Source organism: Zootoca vivipara, chromosome 1 (assembly GCF_963506605.1).
Source record: "Zootoca vivipara chromosome 1, rZooViv1.1, whole genome shotgun sequence".
Lineage (NCBI taxonomy): Eukaryota > Metazoa > Chordata > Lepidosauria > Squamata > Lacertidae > Zootoca > Zootoca vivipara.
The window spans coordinates 101520460-101547417 of NC_083276.1; positions in this window are offsets into that span (position 1 = coordinate 101520460).

Sequence of the window (26958 nt, forward strand, 5' to 3'; positions counted from 1 at the left end):
CTTTATTTACTTAAAATATTTCTTAACCACCCAGGGCAGTGTAGAAAAGTGTGAATAAAATGAATTCATGCTATATATATAATTGCAGTTATTAGTGACAAAAAGAGAATAGGAACGGAATGCAGGATATTATTCATTGTGGTTTCAAAGTATATTGAGGAATTTAGGCTGTCCGACAAAGAACATTCAAAGAAAATTGATCCCAAATCTAAAGCAAACAATACCCTCTATTTAAAATAATTCAGATTAAAAACCACAGTCCCTGTTCACTAAAAAATAAAACAATGACTAGCAAAATTATCAATGAAGGCATAGAAAAGTTACAATGCTTTATATTAATTAACAACTTATATAGAAATGCCTGAGTAAACAAAGAACATTATCATCATCATCATCATCATCATCATTATAGTTTCAGTTTATATACCATCCTTTATCAAAAGATCTCAGGGCAGTGTACAGTATTAGACATACATTACAAAATATCACTGATAAAAATATAATAAAAATATAGCAGAAAGCTTACTGACAGACAGCCTGATAGTAAAATAATCATAATAATAGCAGTCTTCTCCCCCACACTTTCACAGGCCATAAGCATTTAATAGCCATAGGTGTGGGTTAAGAGCAGGGTCCCCAAACTACGGCCCATGGGCCAGATGCGGCCCAATTCGCCTCCCAATCCGGTCTGCGACGACTCCCGCCGCCCGCTGCCGCCGCCTGCTCTTACGGCACGCAGCACGGTGGCGCACTTCCAGATTGGAAAAAAAGCACCGGAAATCGTTTGTGCGCATGCGTATGGGCCTCTCCCGACCCAGAAGAGGACATTTCCGGTGCACTTCAGGGTCGGGGGGAGGCCCATACGCATGCGCGCAAACGATTTTCGGCGATTTTTCCGACCTGGAAGGGCGCCAGCGTGCACTCCCCCGCCCTCCGGCCCACTGCGCGCACACCCCCTGCCCTCCGGCCCAAAGCCGAGTAAGTCTGGGGACCCCTGATTAAGAGGAATATTATGGCCTGGTCTAAAGACATGCAATGATGGTGCCATGGGAGCCTTTGGGGAGTTCATTCCACAATCAGGGAGCCACCACAGAAAAGGCTTGTTCTTCTGTTGCTATCCTACTAAACTCTGTGGGACGGGGGACACAGAGAAGGGTCTCAGGTGACAAGCACAGGGCCCAGGTCAGTTTGTATGGGGAGAGGCAGTCCTTAAGGTGTTGCAGTCCTGAGCCATGATATTTACCTTGCATTTTTTAAACTCCCATTTTTGAACATTTGGGATTGACAGTACTGGCACTGCCAAGAATAACTGAGCAACAGCATATGTGTAGGTGGGTGTGATGTTTGCATATTCATATTAGTTGACATTTCCTTCAAGAGCAGAAGTTCTCTTAGGAACAGCCAAATAATTAGCAGTCATCATATCAGTCTTTATTTTATAATAATGCCATTCACAAAATGTCTTGTAATGTTGCTTAATAGTTCACTCATCAGGAGAGTTCTCTCATCAAATCGATACATATTGCAAAACATCCACAATCCTCAGCTCATTTACTTGGAAGTAAGTTGAAGGAAACAATAGGAAATACTTCAAAGAAAATATGTTTACCACTCCATCATATAAAGAGAAAGGCTCTAGTCAGATGCAAAAATGATATGAATGAGGCATGTAGGAGCTCTCTTATTCTCGAAGGCTCTGTAACCAAGGCCACTTACACGGGGTCCATGGGGGGGGGAGGCTACTACTATGATCAAGGATGTTTTGTGGGTTGGGCAGCTGCAAGCATTGTTGGAGGACAGGGATTATATTTAAATCCATTCCAAGCTTGGTTCAGGCCTCAGCACAGAAATAAGTTGGCCTTGGTCACCCTGATAGATAGCCTTTGCTGACATGTTTGTATTTAGTTGAACTGTGAAGCATGTGGTGACTGCCTATTAGTTGGTTGCTAGAGTCAGGCCTGTGGAGAGCAGGTCACAGCCAGCTACACCTGCCTTGGCCTCGGAGGGCTAAGCTGGCTGGGTGGGGGCTCACCAGGGATTGGCTGTGGGTTTTGTTTGAGTTTATAACTTTATTCTAACAAGACTTCTGCCCCAGGAATCAGACACGTTCTGCATGGGCCTGCTTAAAGCTAAGCCTGAACACACAAAGGGGGTGGAGGCAAGGGCATGCATGGAAACCCCACCACCATCATTCCCAACTGCGCCAGCTCCGCTTTAGGTCTATGCGCTGTTAGCGTGAAAGACAAAATGAGATTCTAAATTGTGTTCAATTTGCCATTGGAAACCTTCTTAAGCCAGGGCTCCTGCTTGTGGGGAGATTTCTAAGCATGTTTAGTGCCTTAAAAACAAAACAAAAGACCTTCAGACCTCTGTGCTAATCAAGCAAAGATCTAGGGGCATGAAGGGCGGGGTTCGTGTGGCACATTCCTGCCCTTGGTATGTCCCTTCACATGTTCAGGAGAATGCCTAAACATGGCTTTAGTCTTCACATCTAGCCCAGCATTCTGTTCCCGTAGTGGCTAACCAGAAGTTTAAGGGAAGCCCACAAATAGGTCATGAGCACGGTAGCCCTCTCGAGCTCAAGATCCCCAGCAGTGGGTATTTGGAGACATACTACCTCAGATGTAGGAAGTAGCACACAGCCTTATCCTTCATAACTTTGTCTAGTAGCCTCTGAAACCATTCAAGCCAGTGCTCCTTTATCTCAGGCCTAGATTCAAATGGTACCAGGGAATTGTGGGACAGGCTTCCATGTAGCTGAATCCCACGCTGTCCCATTAACATTCATGAGGGAGGAAGTGCATGGTTAGGTTCCTTCTCACATCACTGTCAGTGGACTCCACCCCATGGAGAATAATGCAGAGTTGTGCTTGTTCTGAAAGGAATGTCACCTATAAAACATTTTGTCTTGCAAAAAGAAAATGGTCAGCAGCAACAACTAAAGGAGTAGAAGCCAGTGTTGAAAAGGCACATAAAACTTTCCTTCATTTTTGTGACATGGAGCAAAAGTCATAAATCTGTCAAGTGACATTTGACTTGCTTTTGAAGATATCTTTTACAATCATGATTTATAAGAACACTCTGAAGAGCACTCTGCAACTTTGTTTTACTTAGCAGTCTCTTTGAAAGAAGGTGACCCTAAAATCATTTGTGGAGCATTCTTAGATGGCTGGAATGAAATATAATTGCAGTTCTGTTCTTTCCTTGTTTCTCTGTACAGTGGTATCTCAGGTTAAGAACTTAATTCATTCCGGAGGTCCGTTCTTCACCTGAAACTGTTCTTAACCTGAGGTACCACTTTAGCTAATGGGGCCTCGCACTGCCACCACGCGATTTCTGTTCTCATCCTGAAGCAAAGTTCTTAACCCGAGGTACTATTTCTGGGTTAGCGGAGTCTGTAACCTGAAGCATCTGTAACCTGAAGCGTCTGTAACCCAAGGTACCACTGTACTCACTCCCAAATATTTTCCCAAATAATTTGCTAAACAATAATTAACAAGAGAATACTAAATAAACAAAAGAGAAACCAACCTATAAGAACATAACAAGAACCTGCCGAATCAGGCCAGTGGTCCATCTACTCCAGCTCCCTGTTCTCATAGTGGTCAACTAGATGCTCACAGGAAGTCCTCTCCTGTGGTTTCCAGCTACTAGCACTGAGAACCATACTATCTCAAAACATGGAGACACGGTATAGCCATTGTGGTTACTAGCCATTGATAACATTCTACATGAATTTATTTTCAGGCCGAGGGAGCCGGCATTTGTCCACAGACAGTTTTCTGGGTCATGTGGCCAGCATGACTAAACCGCTACTGGCACATGGAGGACTGTGACGAGGGCCAGAGCACACGGAAACGCCGTTCACCTTCCCGCTGCAGTGGTCCTATTTATCTACTTGCACTGACATGCTTTCGAACAGCTAGGTTGGCAGAAGCTGGGACAGAGCAACGGGAGCTCATCCCATCGCACAGATTCGAACTGCCAACCTTCCGATCAGCAAGCCCAAGAGGCTCAGTGATTTAGACTACAGCGCCACCCACATCCCTTCTAAGCAACATACCACATAACTCACATGCCTGGTTCTTGCATCCTTAAAGGACTTCATTAGATTGTGGAAAGCTCTCTGTGGGGGGTTTGCTGTCATCTGGTCGGAACCAATAATACTAGGTTAGAGATTAACTCCACTTCTTAGATTCACAGGCAATGAGTAGTTGAAAGCACACACCGACTACATTGTGGAGGACCTTTCAAAAGCCAGTTGAAACTTGGGTGGTTGGTTTGTTGTGCAAAGAATTTCTTCAACTAGGTCGAGGACTCTCATTACATTTTTCGTTAAGTGCTTGTGTGAATATCTTCTGGTAAAGGAGTGATAGAACATCACTAGTTGCTTGCTTCACATATTTCAAAAACATCTAGCTAAGAACAGAGTGTTCTTCACATTTAAGCATTATCCTGGAGTGAAAATTAAACTACTGACATTTTAAATTCTGGATAGGCTAGATACTCCATAAAAGCACCGAGGCAGCTAACATCCAGTTGAGCACTGAGGCCTCCGTTCTATTTTATTATAACCTTCCGTAATTAAGACACACTCAAAAATGTCAAATTTTGCAGTACAATGAGCAGAGTTTGCAAGAATGCTATTCAAATCTTTATGTGAAAGGAAATTTTGTACAATGAACCATCACACAGCACACCAAGCAGCTCTATTTTTAAAGAAGGTCTACTCCAAATCCCCTTCATAATGTATACTACTTTTAATTCCACCTGAGCACTACTAACAACCAAAGCAGTTGTTTTGAACAAAGTTTATCTTGTAACTTTCCCGTTACTTCAGAGGAGAGGCATGGAGAACAGCTAAGTATCCAACTGCTACTCAGAATAGGTCGACAGAAATCAACGGGCCTAAAAGTTAGATGAATGCCCCCCAAAAAATGGGCGGGGGGGGGGGGGGAGAAGCAATTCAGCATAGTGTTAAGGAGATTGCTGTGAGGGCTGTCAGGCAGGCAGGGACATTCACAGGCCAGAAGGAAGACTTGAGGCTCATTGTGAAGTCAGCCGCTTATTCAGAAAAGAAAACACAGCAAAGTTCTCCGAGGCTCAAGTGCCCTAGCTGAAGACATTGCTGAGACTGTTGTCTGAAACCTCCTCCCCATCTAGCCCTCTGTCGCTGGACTTCTAGCAAGTAAACGTAAACTGTGGCAAGGAGAGGGACCCCCCCCTCTGGTTCTCTCACTAGCAACGTGCAATGCTCTTCGTTATCTTGGTGTCAGTATAGGAGGAGAGCCGACTGTAGAAGGATTTGCCCACTGCTGCAAAACTGAGGCAGCATCCAGCTCCTCTCTGTCAGAATCTGCGCTCAAAATGAGACCTTCAGCAACCCGCCCTGTTCTTGAATGGCTTCCTTCTTCTGATTCTATGTGTTCACTCAAGCCTCCAGCCTCTACCACCCCCACCTCAGACTGGTCCTCTGTGTCCCACCACCACTGTCCTGGATCTAAGTCGCCTTCTTCTCATCCCAGGTGTGTGTGTCTTGGGCAGGCACTCTTCCTCATCCAGCCAGTCCCTGAAAATTGCACTCTAAGCGCAAGCATTTCTGCTTGCTTGATGGGACAATTCTCCCCTTCTCTGCCCCGTGTGCTGTTCTGACCGTTCTTCTGCACACTCTGAGCCAATTTGTGTGGAGGACCCGATCATCCCACCCACTTCTGCCACACATTTTTAAAGGGGAAGGGGACTCGGGATCCTTCTGCACACACGCCACACACAGATCCTAAATGGCCTGAGTCCAGTATTCCTAAAGGAGCGTCTCGACCCCCATCGTTCTGCCCGGACACTGAGGTCCTGTACCGAGGGCCTTCTGGCCGTTCCCTTGTTGCGAGAAGTCAAGTTGCAGGGAACCAGGCAGAGGGCCTTCTCGGTGGTGGCGCCCACCCTGTGGAACGCCCTCCCAACAGATGTCAAAGAGAAAAACAGCTACCAGATTTTTAGAAGACATCTGAAGGCAGCCCTGTTTAGGGAGGCTTTTAATGTTTAATAGATTATTTTATTCCATTTTTCTGTTGGAAGCCGCCCAGAGTGGCTGGGGAAACCCAACCAGATGGGCGGGGTATAAATAATAAATTATTATTATTATTATTATTATTATTATTATTATTATTATTATTATCCTTCCAAAAATTGCAGTCAAATGCAGCTTTACAGAACCCAACTGCCCCACTCACACACACTCTATCCTCCCTGCACTTGACCTTCCTATCTCACACCACCCAGTGCATGATCTTCCTGTCCGTCAGCTCTTCCCTCCTACACTGCACACACACACACACACACACCAAGGGATCAGGAGCACGCGCTGCCTGCCAAAACTCCAGTGAGCAAGGAGACACTGTGCAGCTGGAGAAGCCACTCCATGATATCCAGATGGTCCAATGCTGGAGAGAAAACCAGGATGGAGAAAAACTGCAGAGAAGAAAACTGCTCCGGCAGGAAGCAGAAAGGGGAGAGTACCTGCCGCACTGCATAAATGGGGTTAAGCCATGCCTCCCAGCTGACCACATTGGTCGACCCAAGGAGTGACACAGCTGGGGACTCCCTAATGGCGCGAGGGCTAGCTACACCCCCTGAGCTACACAGGGGAGAGCTCATGATGAGCCCGCAAAAGGGAAATGGCTTTGGTGGGGAGGCGCTCAGGGGCTACAACAGATTGCTTTTTCAAAATTGCCTGTGGGCCTGTCTGAAACCAGCCCATGGGCCACAACTGGCCCCCGGGCCGGACTTTGGACATGCCTGCACTAGTGGAAGTCCTTGTGTGGCTTCAGCTAGCAGGCCCCATTAGTTGGATCCAGCCCAGTGTTTGTTCTGGGATGTAGGCGGCCAATTACAGCAGAGCTGCCCTCAGGCACCAGAAGTTTATAGCCTTTTACCCTACTCTTTAACTGAAAAAAGGTTACCAGAGCAGCTTGCAAATATCAGCATTAAGATGGCGCGCTGGAGCACAGAAGTTCTTGTAATGACCAGATGAAATGGAAATAATTCGAAGACTCAGCTGAGCCGGTGGAAAACCCTGCCCTCTCATCTCCCTCCCTCTGCTGACAGAATGGCTGCTACGATGCATGGGTACTTTTCACAGTACAAAACAGATTTGGCATTCCTGGTGCATATTTCCCTTTGCAAGCACTTGTCTGAAACATTCAGAGAGATCTTGTGCATGAGATTTTGAACTTTTTTTTTCCTCCAGAGAAACAAAAAGCCATTCTATCTTGAGGAATATTCTTCAGACAGTTTGCTGAAGTGTTGAGAAAACTTGGTTTGGGCAAAAGTGGTGACTGATGATGGCAACAAACTGTGCATGTGTTTCCATAGTACACAAGTCAACAAACATTCACTATCTAGAGGTTGGTTCTGGATACTGTACTGCTGTCAAAACTAGAACTGATTCCCAGAAAGATGGCAGATACAGTGTTTGAATTATTGGAGTGTAGCAAGGAGGACTACTAATGAAATTTAGAAACTAGATCCTCTAATTGCCCCCACTTTTAGCCAAATTGTGGCTACCCTGTAGTGAAGAAAAAGTTACTAGAGGGGCCATGGCAAAAGGTTGAGGATGCCAGACCTCCTTTGGCTCCCCTGTGATTCAAGTGTCAACAAAATGAAAATGTATACAATGGTACCTCGGTTTTTGAACGTCTCCATTGACGAACATTTCAGTTTTCGAACACTGTAAACCCAGAAGTAAATGGTTCGGTTTTCGAACACGCCTCAGAAGTCAAACACGCCACGCAGCTTCCTGAGGCCTAGCTGTAGGCTATTGAGTTTTCGGTTTTCGAACATTTCAGAACTCAAACTTTCTTCCGGAATGGATTACGTTAGAAAACCGAGGTACCACTGTACAGTCTTTCCATAACTAAATACAGCTAAGTCTTTAAGAGTGGGGTTACCTGTGGCCCAACAGTAGTTGTTGGACTACAGCTCTCATCATCCCTGATCATCAGCCATGGTGGTTGGAGCTGATGAGTAGGAGTCCAGCATCACTTGTAAGGCCACAGGTTCCCTACCTTTCAATTGATGTTCTTTCCTTTGCCCTTTGCAGTGTTTTCAGAGCTCTGGGGGAGTTATTATTGATTGTCCTTTTAAGCTAATCAGGAATTCTGGTCAGGCGGCACTAAAAGAATAAAAATAATAATAATAATATAAAAATTCGATATCTGATGCATCCTTCCATCTGATTAATAGGCAGATTGTTCATCATCAATAATCCCCAGTGTTTTGATATGTCTGTTGCTAGGCCTGTTAGCAGATGAATTTTAACAAGCTGAGTCGCTGCCGAATTGTCTGCTCATTCCATGTGGAAGATTAAGTTTGATTAAATAATGCTTGGGCGGGGGTGGGGGGAAGAGACTGTGGTCTCACCCAGTAATTCTTGATTTGCATGCCATCTGTACTCCTGCAAGTGAACATAGGCATGTTATCTGGTCAGCATTCACTGGTGTAGGCGGTGATAAAGGAGAAGGTCATGAGAGAATACATTTGGAAGAGGATCGGAATGGAAATTGAAGTGTTTCCATGTTGGACTTTCTGCTGTTGTGCCTTGCACTTCAAATTGGGCATGGGATGCAGTCAGTAGCAGAAGAAAAACAAAACAAGTTAACCACTTTGACAAGAAATTATTGGCACTCTCATAAATAGGGCTCTTCAGCTAATAAATGCCTGCTAATAATTTGTGCCTGCGTATTTTATTTTATTTTCCTGCTTGTGATTCCCAGCAACTGGTATTCAGAGGCATACCACCTCTGACACAGGCAGTAGTACATGGGTTTCATGGCTTTTAGCCATGGATATGGGACCCAGGTGGCGCTGTGGTTAAACCACTGAGCCTAGGACTTGCTGATCAGAAGGTCGGCGGTTCGAATCCCTGTGACGGGGTGAGCTCCCGTTGCTTGGTCCCAGCTCCTGCCAACCTAGCAGTTCGAAAGCACGTCAAAATGCAAGTAGATAAATAGGAACCGCTACAGCGGGAAGGTAAACGGCGTTTCCGTGTGCTGCTCTGGTTCGCCAGAAGCGGCTTTGTCATGCTGGCCACATGACCTGGAAGCTATATGCCGGCTCCCTCGACCAATAATGTGAGATGAGCGTGCAACCCCAGAGTCGGTCACGACTGGACCTAATGGTCAGGGGTCCCTTTACCTTTACCTTTATCCTCCATTAATTTATATAATCCTCTATTAAAGGCATCCAAATTGTTGGCCATCCCTACCTCTTGTTAGGGTGAATTTCATGGTTTGTGATATGACACACCCTCCAAGTGACCCTATTTTCCAGGGACAGTCCCAGATTTATGGAGACTACCCCCATTTATGATTTCTTCCCGGGATGTTCCACTTTTACTTAGGACATCCTTATTTTCTTCAAAGAAATGTTGGAAGTATGGAGTTATCTGACCCCTGAGCCAAGAGGATAAGTAGGTATAGAACCTTTAGAAGACATATGAAGGCTATTTCCCTATATCTGTATAGGGAAATAATGTTTTATTATGTTTTTACATATGTGGGAAGCCGCCCAGGGTGGCTGGGGCAACCCAGTCAGATGGGTGGGGTATAATTATAATTATTATGGGTGTCCCTATTTTCATCGGAGAAATGTTGGAGGGTATGCAAGCTACAGGCTTTCAACAAGGGGTTATGGGGTAGGCATGAGTTGGAAATGAAGCAGTATATCCCCCAAAAAAACCTTTGCTAGTGAGGCCCTGGAAGAGTTCAGCAAATCCTACCACCCTCATAGGGTTGCTGTGAAGATGAAAGGTGGAGGGTTTTGTTTTTTGAAGGAGGACAGGATTAAAATGTAATTATAAATGAATAAAAACAAGCCTTCTTCCCTTCTTGTGGCCAATCAATATGCAATGAATGGCTCCACGGCACTCGCCAACAATGAAAGGGAAGGGCAGCCTTTACTTTTAAGAGCTTATTTTCATAGTGACAGTTTCATTACATTTGTTGCATTGTAAACCACATAAAGCTCTGCAATAAAATGCTCCACAATCTGTAGAAGTAATAGCAAGCACATCTCATAAACAAGATAAGTGGTTTCATGCCTGTATTGCTGCACTTCATAAACACATGGGACTTGAGCCTGTTTTGTGTTTCCTGGATCACTTTTATGTTAATTAAACACAACGTATAAAATGTTTATTTGCAAAACAAACATCATTTTTTAGCACTGTATGAAATTAAATTATATTGTGTGTGTGTGTGTGTGTGTGTGTGTGTGTGTGTGTGCATTTGTGTGCATTTGTGTGTGTGTGTGTCCTGCTTTTGCGGTCAGCAGGCCCTAACTTATTGTTCCCACCAGACTGGCAGCAACAACAGCAAGGAACATCTTGAATCTCGTTTTGAATTTTAAGTGGATTGATATAGCTTAAGTGTCCATCAATTTTTTAAAAAAACTGTATTAGGAACACTGTAAAAGTCCTATGAATAAATGAACTATTTTTATTTCTTGATAATGTAAGTGCTTATATGATCTCATTCCAGTTTCCATACACCAGTCATTTCTGCTGTGGCTGTAATTAAGAGACTATAATGGAGCAGGGAGGCAGTTGGTGGCTCTGCTACTTCAGACAGAAGCTTCTAAGTGTTTCAGTCCATAAATGACATAATTTATTATTCTGTTTAACTGGACTCAGAAGCGAATAACTTTGATAGAACCATTTGAAGGTAGCTTGCTCAGAAAGGAAAAGAAAACAGTTCCTGTATCTCTACAGGCGCCTTCAAGTTTGAATAAAACACATCAATTGAGGAATGGCACAGTGGTGACGACAATAGCAACAGTTCTGGTTTCTCTTCAAATATATATACTGAGGAATGTATTTTAAAAACAAACTTCACATGACAATAAATTCCAAATCTGTATGTGCATTATTTTATCTTATTTTTTTGATGTGTGCCAAGCAAAAGATTGGGATCATTAAATCTTATAATTGTTTTCAGAACTAAACTCCATTGGAATAATGGTCTAATTGTTATACACACAAGTATAGGTTCATTTAATTCCAAAGCACCTGATTCTGAATATATGTGTTCAGGGTTCCCTTCCATGCCTGGATCTGTTTGCATGCCTTTTTCTCTCTGCTCCCTCCAAACTGTTCTTGCCATGTGTGCCGCTAACTAGGGTCCACCTCCTATTTCCATCCAATGGAGAAAAGTATTGTCTGACTGGCTATGAGTCTGCATCTCTCCCACTCTCTGTTATGAGGAAGGATACATTTCTAGAATAGCATTCTTGCCGTGCTATTTATTGTTGTTATTATATACTACTTGTATACCAAAATGGTTTCTGCACAGTTTACAACTTTGTGAACAGGGCAGTCTCGAGCAGGTCGCGCGCCCTGGCGCTGAGGGGCGGAGATCCGCGCAGTGCCCTGCCTACCAGCCCGGCGCCACCAAGACTCTACCTAGAGCCGGCCCTGTTTGTGACGTCTGGGGACCGGAAGTAGACATCTGTTGATGCTGGTTGGAGACACCAAGTCGTTGCTGACAAAACAGCAATTATCTATGGCTTGGATGAAGAAGGTGTCAACCTTGTGGGGTTTACTGAGAAGTGGAGAAGTGATACAGAAGAGGCGGGGCTACCATGTCCCTGATGTTCCCACTTGGGTTCTCATGTCCACAGAAGCCGCAGGCCAATGGATGGGGCGGGAGGCACTGTGATGGCCCAGACACCACTCTCCATGCAGAGGATGGTTATATTTTATTACAGGGTTCCCCAAACTTAGGTCTCCAGCTGCTTTTGGACTACAGTTCCCATCGCCCCTGACCACTAGCCCTGCTAGCTAGGGATATAGGGAGTTGTAGTCCAACAGCAGCTGGAGGCTCAAGTTTGGGAAACCCTGTTTTGATTGCATCTCTTCCCTGACTTCAAGGTTACCCCAGGGTGACATAGTGGCTAGCCCAGGCATCCCCAAACTCGGCCCTCCGGATGTTTTGGGACTACAACTCCCATCATCCCTAGCTAACAGGACCAGTGGTCAGGGAAGATGGGAGTTGTAGTCCCAAAACATCTGGAGGGCCGAGTTTGGGGGTGCCTGGGCTAGAGTGTTGGATTAGGACCTGGGAGACCAGGGTTCAAACCTCCACTCTTAGCATAACCTACATGATTGGGTTGTTATGAGAATAAGATGGGGAATGGGAGAATCATGTATGCCGCCTTGAGCTCCTTGGAGGAGAAGACATAAGTAAACAAATAAATCTAGTGTGTCAGCAATCAGGGATAATCCTGGGGGTGGTCTCCTGCATTTGGTGAATTGCAGGAGCACCCATAGTACCTTAAATGGTACTATATATAGTGCAGAGGTCTGAAACACAGCTTTACAAGGACTACCAGCCATGATGGCTACGTTCTACCTGCACCGTTGGAGGCAGTATGCCTCTGAAAGCCAGTTGTTAGGAATCTCAAGTGGGAAAAGTTCTGTTGCACACGAATCCTCCTTGCAAGCTTCCCATAGGTATCTGGGTTGGCTGCTATGATAACAGCATGCTGGACTCAATGGGCCATTGGCCTCATCCTGCAGGGCTTTTCTTACGTTCTTGCATTCTCAACTGTTGACATTTCAAAGAGGTTGAAATAGTTAAATGGAAAGTGCCACAAAGTCCACAATCAAATTGAAACAAACTACTCTGTTTTACGGAAACACTCTTTTGTATTGAATGACTGCAAGCTACATTTATACCAGAGTGAGTGGATAACTGTTCTAAATAACAGCAACTAAATTAACTTGAGTATTTTGATTAGCGGAGTGACAGCCCAGAGCATTTTTATTTCACAAGATTTCTTTTAAAAAAAAGAAATGTTAAGTCTCCGCAGCTTTGCTTATAATAATATAATTTTAACATCTCCCCATGCTTGTAGAGCCCTGCGGTTTCAGGTGTGGTGAAGGACACTGTCCCTTCACCAGTGTTGAAGAAAGATTCAACTGCCACAAAGATTCTGTAAAATAGTGGGTAAGAAGGATGAAGACACAGCTCTCAAAACAACCAGCTCTTTATTCTAGCTCTGAGTCCAGGCTGAACAGTAGCTTAGCCAACTGGCTTATATAGTACTCAGTAACTTGCAACAGTAACAAACTTCCCCTAGCTACCCAATCCGTGAACAGCACTCTCAATCCTTCATTTGCATGTTGTGGACCTGAGTGAGAACTGCAGCCACAGTGGGCAGGGTAAGAACTGCAGCCATGGTGGCCAGAAGGAGTACTGCAGTTAACTTAATACATAACACCCATTGTGGACCTGAGTGAGAACTGCAGCCACAGTGAGCAGGGTAAGAACTGCAGCCACGGTGGCCAGAAGGATTACTGCAGTTAACTTAATACATAACAGATTCAACTGCCACTTCTGTAACAGGTGGTAGCATCTTTTCCTCTGCCATAGATGGCAATGTATCTTGGGGCGGCCCTGATGCAGAGAGAGAGAGGGAATTACAACTATGCTGAGGACATCTCAGGTGTTAATAGTACCCTGTTGGGGATCTGATGTGACATAGTGGACCTCCCACCTTGTAGGAATGTATGCTATTTGTCTCTGCTTATCATAGCTGCCAAGTTTTCCCTTTTCTCGCGAGGAAGCCTATTCAGCATAAGAGAAAATCCCTTAAAATAAGGGATAACTTGGCAGCTATGCTGCTTATGCTCTGCCTGAATATTGTGTGTGTGTGTGTGTGTGTGTCTGGTGCTTTCTCAATCAAAAAGAAACTCCACCTGATAGGCACTCTCCCTAAAACTTCACACTTTGGGGGAAGTGGGAAACACATGACATGATGTACAAACTAGCCATCTGGGCCTTGAAAGTCAGCCACGGATCATGAATGAATAAAGGAGCAGGAGCAAGTGCTCAGTGTTAGATTTCTTTTCTACTGAGAGCAAATATTCTGTTGCAATGCTGGGTCTGTCACTAGGTGTTGCTGCAGTGCTGTTGTTTGCCATCTCTTAGCTGTGAGGGTGAAGGCTGAAGATGCCCTGAACTGAAAGGGCAGCCAACAGCACCACAGCGCCACCAGGTGACAGAATGCAGCATTAAAAACGTGAACTGAAAACAAGGGATTGATTTGAACCTCTTGAGGAGAAGTCACACAAAGAAGGCCTCAGAAGATGATCTCAGAGTAGGTTCATATGGAAAGAGGCAGTCCTTGAGGTATTGCAGTCCTGAGCCATTTAAGGTAGGGAGTCTCTCCCAACCCTGCCCAGAGATGTTGAAGATTGAAACTGGGAACCGATGAGTGTAAAGCAGATAATCTACCAAACAGTGAAGGGAAGACACATTTGAGTTGTTCACTTTTCCTGATTTCTGCTCATACCTGAAAATTGGTAGATGTGGCAATCATGGGACAGTACAATCTAACAAAGTCCTTTAAGGATGCAAGTAACAGGTGTGAAGGTAGCATGTGAGTTATGTGGTATGTTGCTTAGAAAGGACGCAGATGGCGCTGTGGTCTAAACCACTGAGCCTCTTGGGCTTGCTGATCGGAAGGTCGGCACTTTGAATCCATGCAATGGGGGTAAGCTCGCGTTGCTCTGTCCCAGCTTCTGTCACCCTAGCAGTTTGAAAGCATGCCAATGCAAGTAGATAAATAGGTACCACTGCGGTGGGAAGCTAAATGGCATTTCTGTGTGTCCTGGCCCCCATCACGGTCCTCCGTGTGCCAGTAGCGGTTTAGTCATGCTGGCCACATGACCCAGAAAGCTGTCTGTGGACAAATGCTGGCCTGAAAGTGAGTTGAGCGTTGCATCCAATAGTCAATTTTGACTGGACTTAACTATTCAGGGGTCCTTTACCTTTACGTAAATGTAGCATTCAGATTACATTAATTATCTCATAATATTACCATGCAGTTTTACTGTAGATCTTCATTATACATTTTCAACCATTATTTATCAAATTTAAAATATTTACTCCTGGCAGTACTACATATCTCTGAAGCTAAATATAGTAAACCTCATATTGAAGGTGGGGGAAAATCACAGCTAAAGCTAACACATTCTACACCAGCCTGTGCAGCATCTGTGGATTAAAATGTGCTGAAAAGTAGAACATTTTGTCTCTTTTCATCTATCAGACATTCAAGTACAAGTACACACAGCCTCAGTACTGAGAATCTGCTAAAATTATTCCTCTGATAATTCTGCTAAACCCAAATCTCAATTTTGTATGCATTTTTAATAGGAAAGTGGAAAACATTGCGTCCAGTCACTCATTGACTTTTTAAAAGGTGAGAGCTTCAAGCAGAAAATAAGTTTTTATATCTGAATCCTAAACACATCATGTAGAAGGAAGTACAGAAAATCTCTTCACATGAGTGGCTTATGACTAGGGTGCAAATTGTACATGTATATATGTATTTTTGTGTATATATGTAAGTGTGTGTGTATAAAATATGCACATACATGGCAATCAAAATTGAACTGGCCTGCTCAGGAGCAAACTGCAAGTGATTGCAGCAGATCCACATAAAAGGATGTGGGTCACCACCCAATCCATATGGAACTGGAGTTTGGAAAACACCATTTAGCTTAAATGTGAATGTGAATCTACTGGAGTTGCATTTCCTGAGCCAATGCATAAACCAAAACACAGCTCTCCTTCAAAATTCTAATTTCTCCAAATTTTGCAGTGCAATTCTACATGGCACAAGCTATTCATGAGTCTATTTGGCTTGCAGCTAGGTGTAGCTTGGCATTTCGAAATAAACAAAATGTTAAAAAACAAACAACCAAGGGACACACCTCCCTGTGGAAATCAATTTCTGATCATGGAAAATATATTCAGCGATTTCTGTTCTTCACATTTGTCCATGATGTAGGAAAACCATGACTGTCTAAAGTGGCATGATATTGCACTAAATACATAATGCCTAGATCAGTCTTTCTTAAACTAGCTGATGAACTACAACTCCCATCATTACTGACCACTGATGGGCATTGCAATCTACCAACATTTGGAGGACACAGTGTTGGGGGAAGGGTGATCTAGATAATCTAGTTCAGGCATCCCCAAACTGCGGCCCTCCAGATGTTTTGGCCTACAACTCCCATGATCCCTAGCTAACAGGACCAGTGGTCGGGGACGATGGGAATTGTAGTCCAAAAAATCTGGAGGGCCGAAGTTTGGGGATGCCTGATCTAGTTCATCCATGAACCTCAAGAGTTAAGGCCAACACCATATATTCAATTGCAATGCCCCCCCCAATTAAAAAAAACCTGTATGATATGGGAGATAGAAGCTTTCAATGAGCATGGCATTCCAGTGTTTAATTACCTAGCAAAAGTCATGGTGTAACATAACCCACTTCTGCATCACTGTTGCCACTGGTGGCAATGAGAAACTCACAGCATGATGATGCCACATCACATGGTACATTTCTGTAGGTATTATAGGAAACCAGGGGAGAACAAGACATGAGGACGTCATTTTTGGCAACAGCTCAGTATCCGCTGTAGTAACTAATTCTGCCTCTGGTGTCTTAAAGAAAACTAGCTCAGCTGGTGAAATGGAATATTGTGAACAGGCCAAGAGCAGGGACAATGCTATTTGACAAAAACAGTAAGACTTCTGCAGAATTAAAGCTTAATAATGGCAACGATAGTGCTTTACTGGATAAAATTAGAGGACTTTACTGTTGGATAGCTCTATTTTTGGCTCAAGGGAGAAACTTTTAAAGTGCTGATGAGTCAAAGTAGGTCATGAAGAGAAGAAAGGAAATTAGATTTTTGTATTTTAAAAAACCCAAACACACACAAAACTGCCATGCCTATGTAATAACGCTGAGCATGACTGTCACTGTGAAGACGTATTATCTCATTTAGCTAATTAGTGTGAGCAGCATGTTTCCCTACTTATTCCATTCAATTATAGGGTGCTCACTTTGTCATTACTGGAGTATCTTAATGTGACTTGTAATTAGTGTAATTACAATCCAATGTTAATTATATTTGCCACTTAAACATAATTTTATATAGTAATGGTCTCTCTTCTCAATAACCTTATTATGTTGTTTATTCAAACAAAATTAAGTCTTCTTTCATGCATCAAATATGGAGATTACAAGCGGAGGGAGGGGGGAGCCTGTCATTTTTATAGTTATGACAAGGGAATCTTTGTCACAGATTTAATTTCGCATCAATGAATATGAAACTGAATTAGAACGAGCAAGGGAGGTTAACAGAGGTGATGAATTAAGCAAAGATAACAGGAGGTAAGTGTGAACACAAGCATGTACAGAGGACAGGAGGTTGACCCTGCTGGGTCCACCCTTGACCTCCATTCATCCAAGCATGTAGTCTCTGCTCAGCAGTCAGTTCCACCATGTCATGGAAACAGAGAAGGGAGACTGGGATTCCATGCACTATTCTCACTTTTAACTGCTATGCATGCTGCCCGAAGTATTCATAGATAATGTGTTTTTAGATCATTGGGACCTTTGCATCCAACTCATCATACTGAAAACAGGACTATATGTTCAAAAAAGGATCCATTGAATACACTGAGTTGAGTGAATGAGGTCAAGAGTGGAGACAGCACACTGCTCCTGCCATGTTTTCAACAGAGGCTGGGAACTGCAGTTTGTTAAGGATAGCCAAGGGTAGCTAATGGGCAAATTACAACTCCCAGGACTCTTTAAATGAATGTGTGTGTGCTGTCATAGCCTGGCTGGTATCTGAATAGAGAATGCCTAACCCAGGGTTGGGGAACCTGTGGTCCTGCAGATGTTGTTGCACAATGAGTCCCATCCCCTGGACCTTCGGTTCTGCTAGCTGAAGGTAATGACCATTAGGGTTTAGCAACATCTAGAGGACAGTAAGTTCACGATAGGTCACATGTTCAAAATATGACTAGCTATAAGACCACATAATACATGAGAAAACAAAGAGATTTTACTTTCTTGGGCTCCATGATCACTGCCGATGGTGACAGCAGTCACGAAATTAAAAGATGCCTGCTTCTTGGGAGAAAAGCAATGACAAACCTAGACAGCATCTTAAAAAGCAGAGACATCACCTTGTCATATAGTTCGTATAGTTGCAATCTCCCTAGGCACCCTCCCTGCAGTTTTTACATATCTTCACATGCAGCCTACCTATCAAAGCATATCCTATAATTTCCACTACGCCTGCCTTCCCATATGTCCTTCCTGAACCTCACACTGACTTACAAACTTGCTGAGCCTGCCTTTGCATCGCTTCCCCAATATGCAGAGCAGAAGAAGACCGTCAGCATTGTCAGATTCAGGTATATGCTTTAAAAATAATAATAATAATAATAAATCTCTAAAGGAAAATAAATTGCAATGTCCCTAGGCACCCTCTTACATTGCTGGACTGCAGTGAAAAGGCTACTTTAAAATATATCTCTGAACACACAAACACACAGAAATCTCCTCAGTATTGGGAAAAAATTTCCTTTAATTTTCTATATTCTAAGATAGTTGCTATACTTCTCTTCTTACAGGACGAACTATTCACTTTCAAACAAAATTCACATACCCTCCAACAGTTCTCCAATGAAAATAGGAACGTCCTGTTTAATCATAATAACTATAACTATGCTAGGCAACTTCCAAAATATATAAAAACATAAAAAGCATTAAACATTTTTTTTAAAAAAACTTCCCTATCCAGGGCCACCTTCAGATGTCTTCTAAAGGTTGCACAGTTACATATCTCCTTGGCTCAGGAGTTGCATAACTCCATACCCTCCAATGAAAATATGGACGTCCTAAGGAAAAGTGGGACATTCCAGGGTCAAAACAGAAAGCAGGATGGCTTCTGTAAATCCAGGACCATTCCTGGAAAACGGGGACACTTGGAGGATCTGAATTCACCTTTCTTCACCTTTCCAGCCACTGGCTTTTGTGTGTTTTTTTAAAGAGCACCTTCACTTTTGAGGAAGATTGCTTTTACTGTTGCTATACCACTAGGTGAGATTACAATCATTTTTTTAATTAAAAAAACACACAAGCCCAATGGTTTCTGTAATGCAAAACGCTTTCCCTTGGACTCATCTGGTGTTGTTGGAATGCCCCTTATTTCGCGTGTGCTATGAAATATGCATATGAAGCAATAAAAACCCCTCTTAACTATACCATATGGTTATGAAATGGCTTTAACATGCTCTGTTATTGCCCTATAAATAATAATAGAATTCTTAAATAAACAGGGATTTCTTACTTTATACCCATATCAATAGTGTCAATTGAATCCATCTAGGTCGGCCTGCTTTTCCCAATTTACCCATAGCTCTGTTTCCTCAGAGACTGACGGGTGCATTTCTGGAAGATGACTGCAATTCTCAGGTGATTAAAGGCACTCCAGCTTTAGCTTTCTGCCTCCTAATACCACTTGAGGTGTGCTATAATCACCTAGAAATCCAGTGCCTGGTGTGTTTTATTGCTTAATAAATAGTAGCAGCAGGGGCATCTTTGGAATGTCTATTCATAGCAGACCTATTCATTAAATATCAACTAGAGCCATTGCTTTTGGGGAGGTAGGCTGACAGTGGGGATGGGGTGATGCTGCTGTATTTTAGTCGGTACTTAAGCATTCTTTATGGTTTAGGGAACATCTGAAAGATGTGTGTGGAGACCCTCCAAGTGTCCTATTTTCCAGGGGCAAGCCCAGATTTACAGAAGCCATCCTGGTTTCTGATTTGATCCTGGAATGTCTCACTTTTCTTTAGGACGTCCCTATTTTTATCAGAGAAATATTGCAGGGTATGGAGTTATCCGACCTCCGAGCCATCTGAAGGCGGCCTAGTGTAGTAAAGTTTTTTTTTAATTGTTTAATGATTTATTATGTTTTTTTATATGTTGGAATCCACTCAGAGTGGCTGGGGTAACCCAGTCAGATGGGCATGGAAGAAGGAGGAGGAGGAGGAGGAGGTTATGGTTCCATTTTTCTCCGGTGAGCATCTTATCTTTGTACAGGCATACCTCGGTTTAAGTACGCCTCGGTTTGAGTATTTTCAGTTTAAGTACTCCGCAGACCTGTCTGGAACGGATTAATCCACTTTCCATTACTTTCAATGGGAAAGTTCGCTTCAGTTTATGAATGCTTCAGTTTATGAACAGACTTCCAGAACCAATTACACTCATATTTCGGGCTGAGTACGCTTCAGGTTGAGTACTCCGCGGACCCGTCTGGAACGGATTAATCCACTTTCCATTACTTTCAATGGGAAAGTTCGCTTCAGGTTAAGTACGCTTCAGGTTAAGTACAGACTTCCAGAACCAATTGTGTTTGTAAACCGAGGTACCACTGTAATGGAAAATGCCATATCTCCGTGATGTAATAAACACAAACTTGCATGCAGCTCATGGTCAATTCCCAGCATCTCCAGGCAGAAAAGGTTTGAGAGAGAAATTCTGTTTGTGAAATCAGCAGGTGCTGCATGAAAAAATAAAGCCTTTCTTTTTCTTGGGTTGGGCAAAGCAGCTTCATAATAAGCACAATGTCAAAGGAGTAAAGTGATAAATTGGGTCAATTTCCATCTAACAGGCCTGCAAGTCACACTACTGCAAAGTAAACATAGCACAATTTTAATTATGGTTACAGGCTTGCACATTTGTTTTCTCTGTGTCATTTAAAACATGATACAGGGTAGTTAATAAAGTTATCTATTCGCTGGTTAAGTGCACTTTAATTTTCTTTCTTGAGAGGGCCATTACTTCAGAAGAATTGTATCTCTCCTTCATAAATTCTCTCCTGACTTGATGTTTCAAAGAGGCCAGTTTCTCTAGGACACATGTTAAAAAATGCAGCTTCAATAAATAGGTGGCAAAGTGGAGGTGTCTTTCCTATACAATTTTGCACAGCCACAAGGATCTGTAATATGGACAACACTTTGAAATAAAGTTCTTTAAAATAAGGAATAGCGTTGAAATGAAGGGGGGGGTGATAGCTATGCTCAGTTGAACTGCGTTCAAAAATCTTTGAACTCCACCTCAAAGTAGTTCACGTAATTCCCATGATGAATTAACTTAATTTTGGGGTAGAACGTTGAATGATTTCTAGTTCATCTTCACATTCATTCATTTCCCGGCAGGAGGCCTGGACTCTTAGCTTTCATTTAAAAAAAAAAAAAAGTTAAGTCAATTTAACATCCTTAAAGAAAGTTAGACAGCAAAGCGTGGAGACAACAGGCTTCTTAGGCAGATACAGAGGCACTGCTGCTGAGCAACCAGAAGGAAGGAATATGAAGCATTTCCTATATCTTCCCTGCTGAAGACATTTGATCTCTTCCAAAAAAAAAAGTAAATAGTACATGTATAGGAACAAAGTGATGGGTGTCTTGTGCTTTTAACAGCAAGCACAAATAAAACAGGGCAAGCATTTTCTAGTATGGTAATGCAATAATGGGGAAAGCTTCACCTGTTGACATTCTTTCTGTCAGACATTTTATTACCTGTGTGTGGCTCCTGAGTTGCTATTGGGTCATATACCTCAGCATAGCAGCATGTAACATTCTGAATGCTATTTTTTTGTTTTTGATTTGGTAAAATGAATTTAAAAGTTCATTTGGATAAACTTGAACTGAACTACTATGTTCTAAAATAAGGACAAACTAGAACTTAAATATTCCTTTTTGGACATCCTTTTTGGATGAACTGATGCTAGTTCCCTTTTTTAAAAATTAACTGTCCAGGTGCTGGCAAAGTTAAGAGTCATGTATATTGCCCCATTCACTTTTTTTTTACTTCAGTCCCACCTCCACGGGTGTGTATCCCCTGGAAAATTACACATGAGATAATGTGGACCTTGGGCTAAAAAAAAGTTCAATCTGGGCCAATTATATATATATATATATATATATATATATATATATATATATATATATATATACACCAGAATTCAGGTTCGATTGGATTTTTGATTCAGTCAGCAAGGGGGACATCACGTGCAAATAATTTGCTTTTGAATATTGGGGTGTTGGTGGTGCTTGATCTTTCATTTAAAATAAAATGTCCTAGAAACCAGCATTTTAATCAAAAGCCTTATGGAACAAGTACAATTTATATGCAGGTGCATCTGGAACCTAAACAACTTCTCTTGGCATCCTTCCTTGAAAGCAATTCTAGGCAGCATGTGCAGGAGGTTTATGCATCCCAATTTCTTCAGTCTTTTAATGCTTTATTATTAACTGAGCTGACATGGCACAGTAAGAATTTATTCTCTATGCTGGAAACCGTTACATTACAGTCTCAGCATGGTCGCCCCCCCCCCTTGCATCCTAATCAAGGATAGGAAGACGCATCGAATCACACACTGCTGAATGATTCTTCCTCCAACCTAGACTGTCCTGAAACAAACTCAAGCAAGGTGTGTGTGTTTTCCCCCAGCCATCAATTCTGCTATAGGAGAAGCTTAGTTGTACCGGAGAAACGGATGAGGTTTTTTTATAAGTGTGCAGAAGAGACTATGCCCAACTAAGCAGCAAACTACTGGAATTGTTTTCATTAGTTCCAGCAGGCTCTAAACTCTGAAGTCTGCCAAGGCCAGGGAATTCTGGTAGCAGGGATTATTAAGACATTTGCGGAAAAGATTGCCATTTTATTTCAGCTCTTCTTGATTGAAAGGCTTCCAACATTTATACCTCTTCCTGCAAAGGATTTGGCAATAATATGTAAGGTCAAAGCAGCTCACATTGTCCTATTCTTGCTAGTAATATACTATACAGTGGTACCTCGCAAGACGAATGCCTCACGCAACGAAAAACTCACAAGACAAAAGCGTTTTGTGATCTTTTTGTTGACTCGCAAGAGGAATTTTTCTATGGCCGTGCTTCGCAAGACGAATTTTTTTGCTTTTTTTTTTTTGCTTTGATTTGTTTACATTGGAAAACCGCAAGATGAAATTTTCGCAATACAAAACGACTCGCGGAACGAATTACTTTCATCTTGCGAGGCACCACTGTACTAGAGTTGTACTAGGCACTGTATAGAACATGGGGGTGTTATTTAAGTTTTACTCAGAGAAGACCCTTTGAAATTGACAAACCTGACTATGTTGGCCCCATTAAATTCAGTAGGTCTACTCTGATTAAAACTTGGTTGAACACTACCTGTAAAGCCTTTTCAAGCTTCAACCCCCATTATTTATATATCTATATATTGTTTTTCTGTTGCCCAAAGTGGTTTGCAAAGCTAAACAGTGGTACCTGTCTATTCGACTCCTGAAACCATTCGAAAACCAAGGTGTGGCTTCTGATTGGCTGCAGGAGCTTCCTTGAACTCAATCAGAAGCCATGGAAGCCATGTTGGACATTCGGCTTCCAAACATTGTTTGCAAACTGGAACACTTACTTCCTTGTTTGTGCATTCAGGAGCCAATTTGTTTGACAACCAAGCCATTCGGGAACCAAGGTATCACTGTCATACTAAGTTCAGCTAGAAATCACCTCAGTCTTCTTTCATTGAAATGAGTTAACACTCTAACTGAAGGAGAAGGAACGCTTCTCCTGCCTTTTGGGGTGAGAGGGGTAGACTCATTGTGAAGGGTGTGGCCTAGAGGGGGGGTGTCCTGGGGAGAGTTCCAAAGGCCAAACAGAGAGGCCTGGATGGTTACTTTGGCCCTGGTGCTGAGGTTCCCTACCCCTGTTGAAAAGGGTTTCAGAGGCATATATTCAGCTTGCATTGGAACAAACATTATGTATGAGAACAGTTTGCATGGGAACAACCAATGCGAATTGAGTTTCAGGTTCATGTGCTCCACCCTCTTCTCTCCTCCTCCAGCAGAGCAAGAAAGAGGAGATTGGAAGCAAATCCAAGCAAGACTTAGTTAGCTTTAACTAGAAAAAACAAACCAGTTTTGGTTCTTACCAGTCAGTAGAGCATGAGACTTTTAATCTTCCAACTCTACTATTCTATGATTTTGAAACCATGGTTTCTGATGGTTGCTTGCTTGCTTAAATCATACTTAAGATTAACCAGAATTCTGAGTCCACTAGCTCTTGCATCCTAAGTCACAAAGCAGCAACACTCCCAGAATTTCTTCCACTTATGGATCTCTGCATCCTACCCAACATTTCTGCTGAAAAATTAATTGTGGCTTTAATTTAATTCATATTTACATGGGACTAAGCCCCACTCAACACCACTGGAACTTCTTCCATGTAACCATGCACGAAATTGTGCTGTGTATGAGTTTGCAGAAGATGTATTGCCAAATTTTTTATATATACAGCCAGTTCTCATCACATAAGTCTAGTGGAGAATGCAAATGGTTATACAATCAAGGCAGATGCATACGCCATAGCTCATTTTCACATCAGATGTTTCAGCAATTTTAAAACATTCATATGCTTCATAAATCCCAAGGCACTCTTTATGAATTAACAATGTGGAAATCTTACTTTACCATTTAAGTTAATTTGAGCAATAAAGTTTCTGGCTGCTAGTCCAAGCACAATGCAGACAATGTGCCTTTAACAAAAAGATATTAAAGAAGCTGCTAGTGAATTTGGGTTTCAAATTTTCACTCATAATAAAATGCTAAGATTTGTTTGGGGAGAGAAAGTTGTGGGCGCTGACTTTACAGAATGAGAGGCACAATGTAGACACACCAATGCATTTTAGTTACAGGACTACATTTCCATAAAAGGAGTTTTTAAGGATGGGTGGAGAATGCAACTTCCAGAAGTTGTTGGACTCCAATTCCCACCAGCCTCAGCCAGCTGCTCAAAAGTCCGAGATGGTGGGAGCTTTAGTCCAGAAGTATCTGAAGGGTCAAAGGCTCCACATCCCTGCTCTAAAGATTTGCTATCACCAACAACAGATATCTATTAAATAAAAAGGAGACCCATTCAGTTCTATAACCTGTCGTAATGCAGCACATGCCTTCAGGAAATGGGAAAGCTAAATTTAACATTTGCTTTGCTGGCATTACACCTCTTAAATTGAAGAAGCAGATGGCACTTGCATTCGCTGCAGTAGCATACCTGTAACACAGTATCTTATATGTGTATGCGTCATAGAATCATAGGATCGGAGAATTGTAGAGTTGGAAGGGACCCTGAGGATCATCTAGTCCAACCCTCTGCAGTGCAGGAATATGGAGCTGTTCCCATACAGAGATCGAAACTGCAACCTTGGCGTTATCAGCACCATCTGAGCTAAATGAACCCAAACAGAATCCCTAGCTTGTTTGCCATCAGAATTAATTCAAGGTCTCCATGCTAAATGTACAATCCTATACATGCCAACTCACAAGTAAGCCCCACTAAATTCAATTGTACTTGCTGTTAATTCAAAAGGAAGCTATAAACAGTAAAACCCAGTAAAGCTGACATCAGGATTCCTAGACTGGATTGGCAGTGATCTATAAAAACACTATTTTTAAAAACGTACTATAGCAATTTTCCATTGGCAACGGATCGGTGCTCTACAATGCCCTCTGGTGTCACAGTTTTATAACACATTTTTATCGTTATAACTGACCAGTGTAGATTAGTCCCTAGTCAGAACATTGTTCCATCTAGCTCAGTATTGTTGGCACTATGGTTCTCCGGGGTTTCAAACAGGAAACATTCCCAGCTCTACCTGGAGAGATGCTGAGGATTGAACCTTGGACATTTTTCATGCAAAAGCAGATGCTGTGACACTGAGCTACATATCAAGAGTCATAGTTTATTTTATGGACTGTCCATGGTACTTTACAGCACAATCCTATGTATGTTTATTCAAAATTAAGTCCCACTGAGTTCAATGGCACTTATTCTCAGATTAGTGTATGGAGGAGTGTATCCAGTTAAGTCATACACAGAGTTGGCCTATTGAAAGCTAGAGGCTTAAGCTAGTCCATTGTTTGTAACTGGTCTACATTAAGTATCCCTTTAATATTTAAGTATTCTAATCTGATTGTGCAAATGAGGTGCAACAGTCTATGGCAGCAACAACATACTGATGGAATACCAGCAAACTGTTACATGGTGTTGTCATGTTGACACTTGGAATAGTACTTAATATCCTAAGTACTTATATGTGCTTCGTGTAATAAGACAAGATCAAGCTGTTAAATCAAGTCTGCAATATGAGAAACACATGCTTATGCTGGAAGGTTTCCACCCCATCACCTCTATGATTGATTGACTGATTAACTGAAAAGTATTCCAGTCCGGCAATAATATCATTTCCTTTAATGAAAAAGTAATTACATTTTCAATCAGGTTTGTTGAATCTCTCTCCCAGTTTATTTCAGATTCATTAATAATAATAATAATAATAATAATAATAATAATAATAATAATAATAAAATATACACTACCCCAATCACTAGAATTCAATTTTTAAAGGAATCCAGGATAGCTTTGATAGAGTCTATTGCCCTCTTTTAACATATCTTTTTTAGATTCCCACGTAATATAACTATGATTAATAATTCACCAGGCAATTTCAAAGGGTTTTAGTCAAAAGCTCTGGCCTGTTCACTCCTGCAATGTGCTCTGAAGTCGGTATTGATAATCGGTAGCAGCCTGCAGGTCTGAAACATAGAAGGGCCTTTAGAAACTGTACATGCTGTATCCATGTTTCTGTGAGAACAATTCACGTCACAGAGCAGGGGCTGGGAAACCTTTTCAGACAAAAGGGCCACATTCCCCTTCCAGCATTCAGATACCTGCAGCAAGCAGGGGTAAATGTGGGCAGAGTGACAAATGCTCACAAGGTTTGGGTTTCATGGGACAGATGTTCCAGAGCTGTGGGGCAGCTGCCAAGTCTACCACTCTATACGGCCTTATTGTTGTACAGTGGCATGCAGTCTCATTTTTTGTAGGGGAGCAGTTAGGGTCAGTGGTGCCATGCTGATGGGGGGGAGTTCCACACATGACACCACAATCTCCTGACGTCACAGTGGGAAGGAGGTGCCAGGCCTCTGACAGGATGCTGGAGCCCTGTTCCCTCTTTCCCAAAGCTGGGTGGTCT